Source organism: Canis aureus, chromosome 35 (assembly GCF_053574225.1).
Source record: "Canis aureus isolate CA01 chromosome 35, VMU_Caureus_v.1.0, whole genome shotgun sequence".
In the NCBI taxonomy this organism is placed as follows: Eukaryota; Metazoa; Chordata; class Mammalia; order Carnivora; family Canidae; genus Canis; species Canis aureus.
In genome coordinates, this window is record NC_135645.1 from 2,105,613 (window position 1) to 2,123,525 (window position 17,913).

Genomic DNA, 17,913 nt, shown 5'->3' on the forward strand with positions numbered 1-17,913 from the left:
TGAGCTTCCAGTTTCGGGATCTGGAGCTCGTCCCCTGCCTGCTGTGCAGGGACGAGTGTCTGGAGGTGTCGGAGGGGACCAGGTGGTGTGCCCGCCCCGCCCTAGCCCCGTCTGCAGCCTGTTAGGCCGGATCTCGGGGGACTTCCCGGGCCGCCACCCAGCCCCCCGCGCGGGGCCTGCCGCGCCGTTCTCTCTTGCTCATCCTTCTCTTCCTGAGCCCGGCTGGGCGGCCGCGTCTTAACCTGCAAGAAATGGGGTGAATTCAATGATGCCGTGAAAGTTCCCGAGACAGCTGGCACGTGGCGGGGAGAGCAAATGTTTTGTGGACCGAGGATGTGGGTTCGGGTCCCGCCTCTGCCGATTCCTCGCTGAGCCCTAGCTTTGGAAACTTTACTGCACCGGAAGGATCCCCCCGGTTCCCCCCCAGAACCGTGGGTGCGCTACACTGTCTGGCAAGGTGACTTCCCTGGGGGGATTCGGGTTTACAGGCGAGATGGGGAAATTGTCCTGGGTCATCAGGGTGGCCCTGATCTAATCACACGGCTCCAGGGGCAGAGGACGTCCTGTGGCCGAATGAAGAAGGAGATGAGGCCCGAGGGGAGGGCGGGGAGCTTTGAAACCTAGAGGGAGCTCGGCCACCAAGGCTGCAGGCGGCTGGAGGAGGGGAGCTGCAAAGGCGGGGGTGGGGGTGGGGGGCAGCCCTCGGGGCCAGGCCTCCTGCCGCCTAGCTGACCTTGGACGCAGATTCAGCTTCGAAATCTCCAGAAAGGAGCCCAGCCCTGCCACAGCTGACTTTGGTGTTGCGAAGCCGAGCAGGGGATCAGCTGGTGCAGGCTGCGGCCTGTCCTGCCGTCTGACCGGGCGGGAGATAACGCCTGAGCTGTTAACCTTGTGCTGCCCCGGGACGGAAACAACAGGAAGCGAGTGGTCGCGGCGAGCCTTGATTTTCTCAGCCATGGACCGGGGACCGGGATTATACTGTGCATGTGGCCGACCCGCTCGGGAGGTGCCGGGTGGCCTGGAGGGTACCCCGGACAGGGCTGCCGGCTCCCCCAGCACTACTCTACCCCGTAGGAATCCCGGCCACCCTCAGCCTGGAGAGACACGGGGAGCGGGGAGCGCGCCAGCTTCTTGGTGGGGACCAGACCTGGCTAGGTGTAGGAACAGCGGGACGCCCGGGGGGCTGAGCCGCTGAGCGGCTGCCTTCAGGCCAGGTCGTGACCCCGGGGTCCCGGGATCGAGTCCCGCGTCGGCTCCCCACCTGGAGCCTGCCTCTCCCTCTGCCTGTCTCTCTGCTTCTCTTTCTCTCTGTGTCTCCCATGAATAAATAAATTAGTTAAACTAGCGTCCAACTAGCTACACAAAAAAGTAAGCTCAAGTGCCAAACAGCCGCCCGCACCTCCACCCACCACTGGCCCTACCCCCTACACCAGCGGGCAGCTTTTAGGTTCTAGACAGGGGCCATGCCATCCTGTTTACTCTGGGCCAGAGGGACTTATCACAGAGCTAACCACGCTCTCCCAAGACAAAATAAAAACAACCACACTTCCAGATATTCATTGATTTATTTATTATTTATACCACACCTACTTCCAAAACCTAGGTGAGGTGGCTCACAGCAAAGGCCACACGTACAACAGAGCTATTCACGAGGGAATAAATGGCCTGTCAAAACCTTTCAAGATTTTCAGACTGTGGGAGTGTTGTTTTTTTTTTTTTTTTTTTTTTTTTAAGGACAAAAGAGGTCTGTGAGCTGAGGTACTTGAAAGGTCAGGCCTTGAGGGTAGATATTTAGGTGCGCCTGGTCGGGTTGAGTAGTTAAACCTGGAGCATCTGATGGAGCGCAGGGAGCAGGGGGTAGGAGACAACAGCCATCATCAGTGGAGGAGTCAAGGGGACATTTTATGCTCTCGGATGCGAGGCGTGCTGACGCGATGCTTGGAGCTACAGCCACTATCTTTTGACCATGAGGCAAGTCACGCCCAACATGCTGAGGACGGCAGGAGGGAAGGAGCCTAGGTCCTTGAGGACAGAGCGGAGTCCCTGAACCAACCCTGGAGAGTCACCATCTCCGCCATCAGTTGCTGGAGAGCCGATGAAATGTTTCTCTTGTTTAAGCCATCATGTTCTTTTTTTAGAAAAAATATTTTATTTACTTATTCATGAGAGACATAGAGAGAGAGAGAGAGGCAGAGACACAGGCAGAGGGAGAAGCAGGCTCCATGCAGGGAGCCCGACGTGGGACTCGATCCCGGGACCCCAGGATCACCCCCTAGCCTTGAAAGCAGCGCAGACCCACTGAGCCGCCCCGGCTGCCCTAAGCCATTGTGTCTGCTACTTGCAGCCGGGTGCCTACACACGGATTAAATGAAAGCACCTCGTGGTGGGCTGCGGAAGATACAGTGAAGCACAAAGGGCAGATGGCTTGTTTTACCCAAATGGATCACAACCAGCTTCTTAGAAAACACCATTGAGGAGGGTCTTAAAGGATGAGTAGGAGCTTACTAGGCAGGCAGGGGAAGGCAGGGCATGGCAGGCAGAGGGTAGCACGTGTAAAAGGCATGGAGGCAGGAAGGAAGGTGCAGGCCAGAGGGGTCACTGAGAGGGCTGGGATGTGAGAAGGCATCTGGAGGACTGTGAGCCAGGGTAAGTGCGGACTTGTGGAGCAGGCAATAGGGAGCCAGTGTGGGCACCTGAACCAGGCCTAGCCAAATATCCACAATGAAGGGTGAGCGCTGAGGAGTCAAAGGGACCCAGACTACGGAGAGGGAGAGAGGGAGCCAGATGCAGTACCAAGAATTTTTTACCAAAGAATTATTCACCTTTGTTTTGGGCCTTCTCTGGGGACTGCTTGTTTGGTAGGAACCGTCACCCCATTGGTGAGAACAGTCAGTCACACCAGCAACTCCTGGGAAAAACCTTATAAAGGTCAGGAACTCTCAAACGTCCCAGCTTTGCACACTGGTGGTAACAGCTGATGAGGTTTATCTGAGGCATGATTATTGCTAATTGGGAAAGAACATACCAGGCACTAGCACTTGGCGCATCTGGCTAGACCCTTTGTGGAACACATGGAGAAACGGAGCCGACAGGCCACACGGCCACCTGGACGCACAGCAGGATTGGAACCTGGTTAGCCTGGCCCTAGGACTAGTGCTCAGCCCCACCATCCTCAACTCCAGTCGTAACTATAAGTGGCCACGGATCCAACAGAGAACAGACGAGAAAACCGGGTCCAACAGGATGACACAGCCCTGCCTTCCCTCAAACAAAAAGAAGACGGACCAACGTTTGAAGCATATTAATAGGGCCTGTCCCCCAGAGTGAGGAAGTTAAAGATAAAATTCCTTCAGCCACACCGATTGCCTTTAAGAGCCTCTCAGAATTCCTAAGAAACTTTTATTGTAAAAACAACAACAACAACAACAAACAAGCTTTGAAGTCATCTGAAGATTAAAAGTATTTTGTGGGCCAAGGCTGGTGAGGGGATGGCTTCCACGTATTTTGAAACAAACTTCGGAGAGCTCATCACACTTTGAAAGGCTTCTGCGTGAGACCACAGGCACGTTGGGCAGCACCCAGCCCAGAGAACATGCAGGGGCCTCGGTCTGTCAAGACTGGCTCATGGTGCAAGGCCCTCGTGTGCGGGGCGGCGCAGGCCAGCTGGCTTTGGTCCCAACGTCGTCACCTACCAGCTGGAGGCAAGTCACCTACTCTCTCGGTGCTTTGGCTTCCTCCTCCATGAATGAGGACGGTAGTGGTCCCCAGTTCCTAAAGCTGCTGTGAAGACGGAGGGAGGGAGCTGGGGGTAAGTCCCAGAGCAACGGTTGCGCTTTGTTGGTGTTCGTTAGCGCCCGTTCCAGAAATCTCGGAGGGGAGAAAGAACCCAGCTGTATCTAGCTTGACTGGGCCTCCCCACTCACCGGCCCCTCACCTGCTATTCCGTGTGGTCCTTGGACCAACAGTGACTGTCACCTGGGAGCTGCTTACGGAGGCTGAATCCGAGCCCCGACCCTTAGCCTACTGAGCCAGAATCTTCATTTTTAGCAAGATCCTCAAGAGGACTCAGGTGAGCATTCAAGTTTGAGGAGCACTGAGACAGGCCCCTGAAAGGACTACCGAAGGCATCTCTAAGTGGAGGGCTTCGGCCCGTCTGCGGCAGGGATCTTCTGGCCCTCGGGTCTCCAGGCCGGGGCTTCTGGAGCTGCTGGGCTGTCTCCCTCCTGCCTGCTAGGGAGGCCTGTCCAGCCTGCCCCCGGCTTTCTGCAAGTCTTTGTGGACCTGACTCCCTTTTCCCGTCCTCTGGCTTGAGTCCAACGGGACAGGGTGGGGGGTGGGGGCACATGGGAGACCTTGGCCATGCGTTGCATTTGCCTGGAAGAGGGAATTGGTGCGCACCTTCCGTAGAACCTCTCGCTTAACCCCTGGGGGACCTTCCACAAATTCCTTTTTCACGTAGAGCTCAAGCCCCCCCACCCCAGGCCATCCGAAGGGCAGTCCACTGTGCCACTGAGACAGTCATGGGACTGGCTGGGGCGGGTGAGTAATTCTGAGAAACTGAAGTCAACTAAAGCCCTCACCAACGCAGAGCAGGTGTGGTTCACTCATTCATTCTCTCCAGGAACATTTTTTTTTTTTTTTTAAATGGATGACTGTGCTCTGCTAACTGGCTCCAATAGTTCCACTTGCTCTAGGAGTCAGGAAGTCCTTGGTGTTGCCACTAAATATTTGTGTGACCTCAAGCAGCTCATTTTCCATGTCTGGGCTCACAAGGGACTAGTTGTAAGATGAGGGAAGTTCTCTAAGATGCCTTCCCTCTGTTCCGAAGTAAAATAAATGCACCTGATTCACTGAATGGGGGTCCGGTTACAAAGGACCTGGAAGGCCACGCCGTAAAATTCAGACTTGACGCTCTAAACCTGCATGTCTAATATGGTTTCCACCAGCCACCTGTGGCTATGAACGCTTGAGACCTGGCTACTCCGAACTGAGATATGCTGCGACTGCAAAATACATCTTTTTGTATTTGTATTTGTATCTTGAGACTTTGTATGACAAAAAGAATGTAGGATATCTCATTAGGATTATGTAGATACATGTTCAAATTGCAATATTTTGGATATGTTGGGCCAAACAGCATATGTTATTACCATTAATTTTACCTGTTTCTTTTTGTTTCTTTTATTTATTTAATTTAATTTTATTTTATTTTAATGTGGCCTCTAGAAGGTTTAAAATTACATATTAAAATACATTATATATCTATTGAACAGCACTGCCCCAGAGCTACTTAACTTCTCCAAGCAAAGAGGGTTGAAACCAAAGATGGCTTTATCCTTGAATAGTGCACTCTTGGAATCACTCCAATTTAACCATCATAGAAATTATCCATTGGGAGGAATATGAGGGATAGTTCTACAGATATTCTAGTCTAGTTCTAGATTTTACTTGTACCTCCCTAAAATGTCCATTTGCGTGTATCACTTGTTCTATGTTTGGAGCTTGACCTAGAACTCATCTGGTTGTGAACCAGGGACAGGTCTCTGAAGAAAAAAAGACTGAAAGAGCAGCAAAACGTTAGCAGCAGCTTACAGGAAGGAAGTTACCAGACCATGCCTATGTGGATCAACTTCCTCTCATGAAATTCCCCAAAGCAGCCCTATCAGTCTTCTGCCAGGTGAATCTTTCCTCTCCTCACCTTGGGGCCTCCTGACCTCCTGGACCAGCTGCCATTCTGGGAGGCCTGGTCTGGATGCCTCTTCTTTCTAGCGCGTCTGCCCTTGCTCTGTGCAGGGGTTGCCTAGGCTGGGGGCCAAAGTGGCAGTTAGAAGGAGGGTCAGGGCACAGGGGAGGACGAGGACTTGCTTGAGTGTCAGCTCTGGGCCTCACTTGGTCCCAGCTGAAGCCTCCTGCCAAGCTATAGCCCGGCAGATCCAGAGTGGCTCCCACTCCTGGGTTCTGCTGACTCTACCCCAGTTCTCTGAACCCTTGGCTATTAAGCATGGGACAATGTGAATGGGACCACTGTACCCTTTGCCCCCCAACCATGGCCAGTGGGGCACTGGGACTGCATGGTCTGTGCCCTTTGGGACAGTTCTTGGGCCATTCACAATAAGCCCATTTTTCTCTCAGTGTTTTGGAGAAGAACCAAACTCCCTTGACCTAAGCTCTCATTGTACAAACAAATGATTCCTCAAAAAGCCCTAGAATGAAAGGTTCATGGTGAATATACTTTTGGAATAAAACGTACAGATAGAGGATCAGATAAGAACTTATTTGTGGCTTATTTGTGGTGTGAACGGAGCGGTCTGCTCGTTCCATGGAAGTCACTTGCTCCATCCACCCCAGCCACCGAACACCCAGCTTCCTATTGCAAAGGTCTGGAGGAGGGGACTCCTGACTCCAAGGACCCCGCAGGGAGGGAGCAGTCCTGATTCTGGATCTTCCAGAACCAAGTGGCCCTGGAGCTCTGGGCTGTCTCTGCTGGCCTGGCCCCAATCGTCTCAGGCATCAGCATCAAAACAAGCATCACTCAGGCCTTTCTTTCTTTCTTTCTTTCTTTCTTTCTTTCTTTCTTTCTTTCTTTCTTTCTTTCTTTCTTTCTTCTTCTTTCCTTTCTTTCTTTCTTCTCTTTCTTTCTTTTTTTGGCCAGTCCCTTGTTTTTCACTCTTGCATGATCTTACTTGACAGTTCGAAGTGTGTAAACAAAATAGATAATTTAATGGGCCAAGAGTCTGGGAGAATTTGTCTCAGAGGCCTGTTTAGAGTTAAGGGCTCCTGGTTTCAGTGTGGCTGAGCCAGGGCCTCATGAGCTTTACATTTGGTTTCTTCAATTTAAAAATGTAAGGTGACTACCCACCCCGAGTATGTTTGCCGGTGTCCCACCCACCCCACCCCACCCCACCCCACCCCACCCCACCTCTCCTCCCCCAACTGGGCCCAGCCCAGCTGGCAGCTTTAGGCAGAGACTCACTGCAAGAGGCAGCCGTGTCTAGGGCGCACAGCTCAGGCTTCAGAGCCAGCAGTGGGAAGGTCCCTAGCGGCCCAGCTCCTTGGGGCAGGCCCTGCTTCCCCCTGCCCTCCACAGCTAGGGCCACCTGACTCCAGCCAGCATTCTGGGAACAGTCCGGTTTTAGATCAGAAGCTGAATTTGATTCCAGTCTTGCTCTGACACTATTATTTATTTATAGTTGTAATCATTAACCATTTGTTGCACTCTTGCCATGTGTCAGGTGTTCTACACTTACTGTCACTTAAAGCTCTAGGAGAATAAATAAATAATGGTCTGGGAGCCCTGCAAGGGCAGAGCTCTTAAGGTCACAGAGAACATGACATAACTGAAGTTGAGGATATTCAGGGACTTAGTTCCCTCCAGCTCCAAGTCTGCATTTTGTTGTTCTTGATTTTTTTTTTTTAACTGTAAAATATGTTCTCAAAATAGTATATATACTGGGGCGCCTGGGTAGCTCAGTGGTTGAGCGTCTGCCTTAGGCCCAGGGTGTGACCCTGGGGTCCCAGGATGGAGTCCCACATCGGGCTCCCCCAGGGAGCCTACTTCTCCCTCTGCCTGTGTCTCTGCCTCTCTCTGTGTTTCTCACGAACAAATAAATAAAATCTTTTTTAAAAATAGTATATATACACATATAAATGATGTAATGCATTACAACATAAGTTTTTTTTTCAACATATGTTTTATATACAAATAATACATTGGTTACACAGTTTAGTGATATGTTTGTAGCTTTTTTTGGCTTTATGAATTCTTTTAATAAAAGCAAATTCATAGCTTAAATGAAATAGAATTTTTTAAAAATATTTTATTTATTTTTCATTAGAGACATAGAGAGAGAGGCAGAGACATGGGCAGAGGGAGTAGCAGGATCCCTGCGGGAAGCGCAATGAGGGACTGGATCCCAGGATCTCAGGATCACAACCTGAGCCAAAGGCAGACGCTCAACCACTGAGCCACCCAGGTGCCCCCAAATGGTATAGAATTTATCAATATTTTTTTTTATGATTTGCGCCTTCCATAGCATACTTAAAAACTCATTTTCTTTTCCAAATTTGTAAAGATTGTTTTCTATATTGTTTTCTAGTTTGGCCTTTCATCTTTGTATCTTTAAACAAGCTAGAGATCTTTTGTATGGGGTGGTTTTATTTATTTATTTTTGGGGGGTCTTTGGGAGGGTTTTTTGAAGCATTAGGTAAGATGTGCTAAGTTACAGACATTGTGTGTGTATGTGTGTGTGGTCTCTAAACTCACACAGGAAAAAAAAAAAAACTCACACAGGAACTACACAAACCAGGCTTCCTTCTTTTGGTTAAATTTTACAAGATTTTATTTAGTACCTACTGTGGGCCTATCTAGAAGCAGGTCCTGAATAGGGATAAAAGGAAATTACAGATTACTAAAGTTTTGTGTTGTTTTTTAAAGATTTTATTTATTTATTTATTCATGAGAGACAGAGAGAGAGAGAGGCAGAGACACAGGCAGAGGGAGAAGCAGGCTCCATGCAGGGAGCCCGATGCGGGACTCCATCCCAGGTCTCCAGGATCATGCCCTGGGCCAAAGGCGGCACTAAACCACTGAGCCACCAGGGCTGCCCAGATTACTAATGTTTTGAATCATTAATTAGGAATTTATTGAGAACACCACATATTTTTTAGCTTCCTGATTGATTGCTTTCACATGGGTATATATAGTTTATGGGTCTGTGGGTCACTGGGGATTCCCAAACCCACTTCCTTTGAAATGAGTCTGGTGATGGCTTCTTGGCCATTTGGCTAAGATCAAGTGTGAAGTGAGTCTGGTAAGCACTGGTGTGGTGTGGTAATCCTTGGGTTTTTGTTCACATTCTGTTACTTATATTTCTCCACAGGGATATGCTATGGTCCAGAAATTCTTCTTGAGATCCTACAGTGATCCTCTACTTTTCCATAAGGAGAGAGAGAGAGGTGTTTATGAACAACTAAATGCTTCATGTGGCTGTGTGCTTCAAAAGCTAGTATGGTTAAGATCAATTGGGCCACGTTTCAGTCATCCAGCCCAAACAATTGGCTTACTATTAAACCCACCATTGGTTTCTAGAGAAACCACTCAAAGCTGGTAGTCCACTATGCTTGAATTTGTAGAACGGAGGTAGTTAGAGGAGTTCTTTGTCATCCAATATGAAAAATTCCTTTTATTATAAAGTCACTGTAGTGAGGGTTTAAGCAAAGCCGCCTGGAAGGCCTTTGCAGCCAAACTCCTCACACAAAAAAAAATGGCACTTACAAAGGGAAGAAAGTATCTCAATACTACAGAAAGCTTTAAAATGAAAAATAAATTTCTTGGGGCACTGGGTGGCTCAGTCCATTAAAGGGACCTGAGTCCTCCCACTCAGGTCATGATCCTGAGGTCCTGGGACTGAGCCCCGCTCAGCGGGGAGCTGCCTCTCCCTCTCCCTTTGTCCCTCCCCTCACTCATGTTCTCTTGCTCATTCTGCTCTGTTCTCTCTCTCTCAAGAAAAAAAGAAAGAAAGAAAACAAATTTCTCTTTCCCTCTTTCCTACCTAGAGCTAATCATTATCAGAAACAAGTGTCATTTCAGAAATTATTTTTAAGGAGCACCTGGGTGGCTCAGTGGTTGAGCGTCTGCCTTTGGCTCAGGGCATGGTCCTGGAGTCCCAGGATCGAGTCCCGCATCGGGCTCCCTGCATGGAGCCTGCTTCTCCCTCTGCCTAGGTCTCTGCCTCTCTCTGTGTGTCTCTCATGAATAAATAAATAAAATAAAATCTTAAAAAAAAAGAAAATTCTGGTTGTGGAGTGATGTGAATAGTCCAATAAGTTCCATCCGATTTCATTCCATTCATCCAATACCCCCGGGGATTGAACAATGTGGCAACAATGACAGAACCTGGGCTCAGGTCATGAATTCCACTCTTACAAGTGACAGCCTTCATGGTAACACCATATTTTATGTAGAACTGGGCCCACACTGCTGGGGCGGAATTTCCGGGGTTAGATCTGGCTGACTGGTTACCCGAGTCTCTGGGAAATCCAAACCAGACAAGTACCAACACTCAGAATTCATACGTCCCAATATGCTGCTCCATTTGGGGGAAATTGCATTAAGAAATTCTATTTCTTCCTGGAAATTCAGGTGTGAATACCCTTGGTGAGAAACTTCCAGAAAATTCTTGCGAGAATACGAGAAGCTTTGAATTGAGTCAAACCCACTGTAATCCCTGGCAAGTTTCAACAGGGGAACCAGTGCTTTCAGCAAGAGGCTGGTACCACATGTCTTCAAAATGAAATGTCTCTTGGAGACAAACATGCTACTTTCGCTGAGTGTATAAGCTTCCTGCTTGTCAGTTTTTGTCACACTCAGGATTGGACAATGCACACCTTACAGAAGTATGTCCCCCTCGGATCCCGGGACGGTGCGAAGATCTCCTGCTCCTTGGTCGGCGGCGGGCTGCTGCCTGGAAAACCAAATCTCTAGCAGCTTCTCGGTCCCTTCAAAAAAATGTGCAGCTTCCATCACCGTGAGACTAGCGAACAACCGCCAACCACAGAAAATCAACTAAATTAAATTTCTTCTCCCACCGCTGCAGATTGTTCCAACTGTGTTACTAAAGTTCAGGTTCCTATTTTTTTTTTTTTTTTGCTATAATTTTACATTAACTGTTTTTTAAAGGATTAATAAGATTTTCCTGGACTTTTTTTTTTTTTTTTTTTTTTTGTGAGTGAGAGTTGAACGTGAGTCTGTTAGAAATAGAAGCAGATACAGTCCATCTTGTAAGTCTTCTATTTCCCCTCTAGAGAGAGTAGAGCAAGTGCTAGCTAATGTCGTTGGCCCTACTGTGAAAGCCCACCTTGTTCTTAAATAGTTGTAGAGTATGCATGTACGGATGCATCAGACTGCCCTATAGACAAATATTAGGAATGCTAATTTAAAAAGTACAAACAATTATCAATGCAGTGCACTAAATTCCAAGTGACAGCAAGGCAGTCTCTCAGCAAGAAGCCCCAGGGTCCTCTGTCTCAACAGGGGCCCTTTCTTTGTATCGAGTTTGCAAACTTTGCTTCACCTGGTGAAATTCCAAGTCCTGCTTTATCTATGTAAGGTGATTCTATTATTTAAAAATCATCAGGAGAAAAATGTAGGCACTATTAATCCTACCAACAACTACAATATTTCTAAAATCTTGCACCAGCAACTACCCCGTCTTCAAAGGAACTCACTGGACCTCAGTTCCACGCATCTGGATAAGGGGAGGGATAAGATGAGTGCTAAGGATCTTCCTATGTGGGCAAATAAATATAATTATGGGCATAAATCTGAAGGTTTTTAAAAAAAATAACCAACAAAAACAGACTGAAGTAGAGGCACTGTTAGCAATAAATTCTTGAAAAGGTAAGCCTATTTTGATATTTAATAAAGTATGTAGTTTACAGGAATGGCTGATATGCCATCCAACTTAAAGAGTAAGCACCCTGGGGAGCATATACAGGAAGAGTAAACGAATATTTGCTTCTGGTAGAAGTCAAAGCAAATAATAAAATTAAGTTATATCAAAATAAAACCAATGTGATCTTGATAACTAGAGTAGTTTTATGCACGAAATTGGTGTCTATCACATATAACGTCAGTTGGAAATCCAGAACGTTTCTTATCTGACAATAGATTATCATGACGAGCTTGGTCAACAGATCCAACACCATATGTCTCTAAAAATAAAGAAAGCTAAAACTGGCCATCCAGATGACAGGGCCAGAGGAAACATAGCCATTTCCAGTGAGAAGAGAGCTTCTCTCACCTGCTCCACACTTTAGCAACTGCTCTGCACCCCAATAATACATACTGGGAAATTTTTCCCGATTAAATTACTATTATTATGACTATGGCCCCCCAAAAGTGGTAAAATACATATTTAAAGACATGTCGGCTCTTTATGTGTACACATTTATAAACGGTGTCATGGACTTCTGATGACTCTCCTTAGAAATGCAGGACGGTAAAAACAAATGTTGGAGAGGATGTGGAGAAAGGGGAACCATCTTGCACTGTTGATGGGCATGCAAGCTGGTGCAGCCACCCTGGAAAACAGTGTGGAGGTTCCTCAAGAAGTTAAAAATAGAGCTATCCTATGACCCAGCAATTGCACTACTGGGTATTTACCCCAAAGATATTGATATAGTGAAACTCTGGGACACCTGCACCCCAATGTTCACACCAGCAATGTCCACAATAGCCAAACTGGAAGGAGCCTCGGTGTCCATCGACAGATGATGGATAAAGAAGATGTGGTCTATGGATACAATGGAATATTCCTCAGGATCAGAAAGGACAAATACCTGCCTTTTACTTCGAGGTGGATGGACCTGGAGGGTATGATGCTGAGTGAAATAAGTCAATCAGAGAAGGACAGTCATATGGTTTCACTCATACAGGGTATATAAGAAATAGTGAAAGGGACCATAAAGGAAAGGAAGGGAACTGAATGGGAAAAATTAAGAGAGGGAGACAAACCACGAGAGACTCCTAACTCTGGAAACAAACCAAGGGTTGTGGAAGAAGAGGTGGGTGGGGGGATGGGGTGACTGGGTGATGGGCACTGAGGAGGGCACTTGACGGGATGAGCACTGGGGTGTTATACTATATGTTGGCAAATTGAATCTATTTTTTTAAAAGATTTTATTTATTTATTCATGAGAGACACACAGAGAGAGGCAGAGACACAGGCAGAGGGAGGAGCAGGCTCCTTGCAGGGAGCCCGACTCGGACTCAATCCCGGGACCCCGGGGTCACGCCCTGGGCTGAAGACGGCCGCTCCACCGCTGAGCCACCAGGGCATCCCGGCAAATTGAATCTAAAGAAAAAAGAAAAAAGAGAAACGTAGGAGAGTCATCCCTGAGTCCCATAGACTTTCATGCATTCTTTCTAATCTGTGCAGCTGAATCAGTGAGCTGCCAGGTACCCAGGAGTACCAGCATTACTTCTCCTGGTGTTTTCAGGGGGCATGCTTCATTTTGCAAGCTGGAATTTGACACCTCTGTTTCCCTCTTTCCGTAAATCCCTCCTGTTAGGACTCCATTAAGGAACTCATTATTAAAAAATTTAAACTGTTGGGCCACCTGGCTGCCTCAGTAGGAGGAGCGCATGACTCTTGGTCTCGGGGTTGTGAGTTCAAGCCCCATGTTGGGTGTACAGATTGCTTAAAAATAATTTTTAAGAATCTTTTAAAAAATCTTAAAATTTTGATTAGTCTTGAAGATTTTTTGCCCCTTTTCTTACTCAGCACAAACAGTGGGTTTTTCCTTTTTGCTTAACTTGAGACTTCAGGGCAAAAACAAAAGCGCGGTTTTTACTAAGGAGCCTTACAGAGTGAAGCAAGTTTAATGACAAATACTTCTGAGAAGTATGATTTGGATTGTTCCTCTTCGGTGGTTTGTGGGATTGTTTAAAAAAAACATTGTTTTCACTTGCTTAGGAGTGGATGAAACATTAGGACTTTTATATTTTCTCCCAGTCTCTAGCTTTGATCATTTTCTACAGATTACCAAGTCTGGAGGAGATGGTGTCCTGTCAGGGGCCGCAGAAAGGTACATGCCAATTGCAGAGACAAATAGAGTAGACTGTCAGAGTCGGGGCTGTTTCATAATCAAACCGTACAATTGTCACAGATAAGGTGTCTGAGAAGAAGACCAAGAGGAAGGTTGGCACACAGGCAGGCATTAAGGACACCTGCAGAGGAGGGAGGGTAGCGGGGTCAGGAGCGGTTGGCCTGGGCTGCAGGTGACGCTAAGGCCTCAGCCAATCCTAGAACGAGAAGCTCTGGAGCTGGGTGACGCTTTCCATGGGGAGGACATGAGGCAGGTCTCTTCAGTCTTGGGTATCTCCAGAGAGAGACTTCTCTTGGCTTAAATCCATTCTATCACGCACTTTTCCAATTACATTTCCATGACCTCTGTTTTTTTTTTTTTTTTTTTTTTTTTTTTTTTTTTTTTTCAATAGGAAAAGAATATCCCACAGAGTTGCATGGGACAAGTCTGGACTACCTTAGAGTTTTTCTTTATACTTGTTTTACCCTTTTATCATTTCAAAAGAGGATTTGAGGTAGCAATGGAGGTCAATACAACTTTTACATTCTTCTATTAGCTAGCATTTATTTAGTCTTCCCCTAGGCTGTGTACTGGGCTGTTTATCCATGAGAGACACACAGAGAGAGGTAGAGACACAAGTAGAGGGAGAAGCAGACTCCATGCGGGGAGTCGGATGCGGGGCTCGAATGTAATATTTTATTAATCCTCAGAACAACCCTGTGAAGTAGGTATAATATTATCTTATAGATGAGGACCATTGTCGCAGGTAGGGCGTCTGGGAGGCAGATCAAGAGGGAGATTTGTACACAGGAAGTTTATCGAAGATGCCCTCGGGATGAATACCTGCAGAGGAGGAGGGCGGTAGGAGAGAGGCTAGCTCAGAGGCGGCTCGGAAAGAGGTTAGGGGGCCTAAGGCCCCACGGTTGGTGAACCAAAATGCAGAAGGTTGGACTGCCTCCAAGGCTGTTGCTTTAACCATTTGTCCTATTGAGGATGAAGGGGAAATAAGATGCAACCAGATGGGTAGGGTCCCGATCTATTAAAAAAAAAAAAAGCATGCCCTGAAGTCCTGCACAGTCCCTGGGCTAGTGCTCCAGGATTGATTCTAAGTTCCTGGGGCAGCAGTAGAGACAGAAACACAATTAGGAACAAGGTTCCCAGCAGCACCTCAGCAGTAAAAGCAAACCTGTGATGGAAGAAGTCAGAACAGCGGTTACCTTTGTGGGTGACCTCCTGAGAGGCGGCAGGTGGAAGGCTCCTGGGTGCCGGCTATGCCCTGCGTTGTGAATTAGGAGCTGCTTATACAGATATTAGTATGTACAAACATTTTTTAAAAATCATACACTTAAGGGCTGTGCACTTTAGTATATGCATGTTATACTTAAGAATAAAAAAATCATCAAAATTTTTGCCAAAAATACAACAACCCAGTTGATCAGAAGTTAAGCCTTTTCTGGTACTGAAGCCCTAGAAAAATTCCCGGAGCCGTAGAGGACAGATCCTGTGTGTGATGTGTTGAAAGGTCTTCCCTCACAGCAACTACAAGGAGCTTGATCCGTATGGAGTTTCACGTGACTTTTCATTGTCCCTCAGTGAGGGCCGCAGCCTGAGGCTAGAGAAGGATTTGGTGAAGCCTTGAGAGGGCTCCAGTGTGGTCCCAAGGCAGAGCTCTGGGTTCCCTTTCTCATTGTTAAACTGACACTCATGGGGGCGCCTGGGGGCTCAGTGGGTTCAGCGCCTGCCTTGGGCTCAGGTCTGGATCCTGGGGGTCTGCTTCCCCCTTTTCCTCCGCCTCTCCCCACTCTCATCCTGGTGCATGCGCGCTCTCTCTCTCAAATAAATAAATAAAATCTAAAAAAAAAAAAAAAAAAGTTGTCATTCGCAGTGCTCCTGAGGGTTCCCAAATGGGATTGCTCTTGGGCTTAGACCCCTTGCCATAGGGAAGCTGCTACTGCATACACATGCCGAGGGCATGGGGTGACTTCGTGGTTGGGGGGCCTGTGTCCACCTGCCCTGCCCCATCCCAGCTCGCTGGAGGCCGCAGTCCCTTCTCACAGACGGTGCTACCAACCACCAAACCTACAAGTTGCACAAGTCCAGGGAGCGCCACCCCCAGACGTGACTATTGTTCAGAGACCCTGTCTTCCCCACTCTCTCTTTGGAAGAAGGGGGCCTTCTGCTGAGGAGGGAAGGCAAGGCTCCACTCCAGCCCCAAGGCTCGGCAGTGGTTGGGCTGTGGGGCGGGGGTGGGGGGACCAGAAAGCCCCCCAAATATTGGGTATTAGCCAACCAGGCAGCCCTCAGCACATGTGCTACATCCTAGGCCAGGCCAGTGTGGGCTTTGGAGTCAGTCAACCTGGATTCAAATTCTAGCTGTACATCTGACTAATTGGGCAAATTCCTAACCACTCTAAGTTTTCCCAGCTGTACAATGGGCATGAAGATTACATAAGGGCCCACCTCATCGGCTTGTTTTGAGAATTGACTGACACAATGTACGCGCAGCGCAGCACACATTGTATGTGCTCAGCATGAATCAGCTATTTGCAGGAATCTATTATCTGCACTGTGATCGGCATGAGAGAGAGGTGTTCTTCTTATTATGTAATAAAAGTGGACATAATATAGACGTGAGAAAGCCAGGGTTTATTTTTAAGTAAATAATCATTTTCTTTTTTCATGGTTAAAAAAATGTGATGGAGGAGGGAAACAGGAAGACGTTGGTCAAGGGATACAGAATTTCAGTTCTGCAAGATGAATAACCCCTGGAGAGCTTATGTACAACAATATGACTATGAGTAATAAGAATGTTTTATATGCTTGAGATTTGCTGAGAGGGTAGATCTTGACCATTCTCACCACAAGAAGAAAATGGAGGGGGGGGGACGCCTGGGGGGCTCAGTGGGTGGGCACCTGCCTTCGGCTCAGGTCGTGACCCGGAGTCCCTCATCGGGCTCCCCGCAGGGAGCCTGTGTCTCCCTCTGCCTGTGTCTCTGCCTCTCTCTCTGTGTCTCTCATGAATAAATAAATAAAATCTAAAAAAAAAAAAAAAAAGAAGAAGAAATTGCTAACTATGGGAGGAGAGAGATACATTAAGTAGCTTAATCATGGTAATGATTTCACTGCACATGTATATCAAACTGTACTCCTTAAATATATACAATTTTGAATTGTCAGCTAGCTATATCTCAAAGCTGGGGAGAAAATGACAGGTTTTTTTTTTTTAATGGTCAAAGTAATACATATTCATTAAGGAACATTTAATGAAAAAGAAAAGTTTCAAAAATTATCTATTAACTTTTTGGTAGTTTTTTCTTCTATTCCTTACCAACAACTATGTGTATATGTGTGTATCTTTTAGCAACTTTCAATTATTATTATTATTTTTTTTTTAATTTTTATTTATTTATGATAGGCACACAGTGAGAGAGAGAGAGAGGCAGAGACACAGGCAGAGGGAGAAGCAGGCTCCATGCACCGGGAGCCCGACGTGGGATTCGATCCCGGGTCTCCAGGACCGCGCCCTGGGCCAAAGGCAGGCGCCAAACCGCTGCGCCACCCAGGGATCCCTCAATTATTATTATTAACTATAGTCATCATGCTGCACATTATGTCCCCAGAACTTACTTATTTTATAACTAGAAGTTTATACCTTTTGCCCCCTTCATCCATATATATATGTATATATACATACATACATATATATATATATATATAGAGAGAGAGAGAGAGACTTTATTTATTTATCTGTCAGAGAGACAGAGAGAGACCACAAGCAGAGGGAGCTGCAGAGGAAGAGGGAGAAGCAGGCTCTGCACTGAGCAGGGAGCACAATGAAGGGCTCGATCCCAGGACCCCAGAATCATGACCTGAGCCAAAGGCAGCTGCTTAACCAACTGAGCCACCCAGGCGCCCCCATATATATTTTTTTAATAAACTTTTTACTTTAAAATGTTTTTTGGTTTACAGGAAAGTTACAAGGATAATACAGGGACTTGCCATATGCCTCACACCCAGTCTTTCCTACTGTTATCTTACATTGCTGTGGTACATTGTGGTACATAAAGAAACCATTTATCAAACTATTGAACATAGATAAATTATTTTTTATAAATAAGCTTTATGCCCTACATGACTCTTGAATTCACAACCCCAAGATCAAGAGTCTGCTGTTCTACCAACTGAACCAGCCAGACACCCCAACACATTGCTCTTACTTGAAGTCCATACTGATTTTGGATTTCTTTGTTTTTACTTATGTTTCGTTTCTGTTTTAGGATGTCATCCAGGAGACCACATTACATGCGAAGATCATGTCTTGTTAGA

General features: G+C 46.9%; 1 pseudogene; it reads right to left on the reverse strand.

The window, feature by feature from the left end:
* Nucleotides 1-9,788: 9,788 nt before the first annotated feature.
* LOC144305504 (S-adenosylmethionine decarboxylase proenzyme-like) lies at nucleotides 9,789-10,522 on the reverse strand (annotated as a pseudogene).
* Between the last annotated feature and the right edge of the window lie 7,391 nt (nucleotides 10,523-17,913).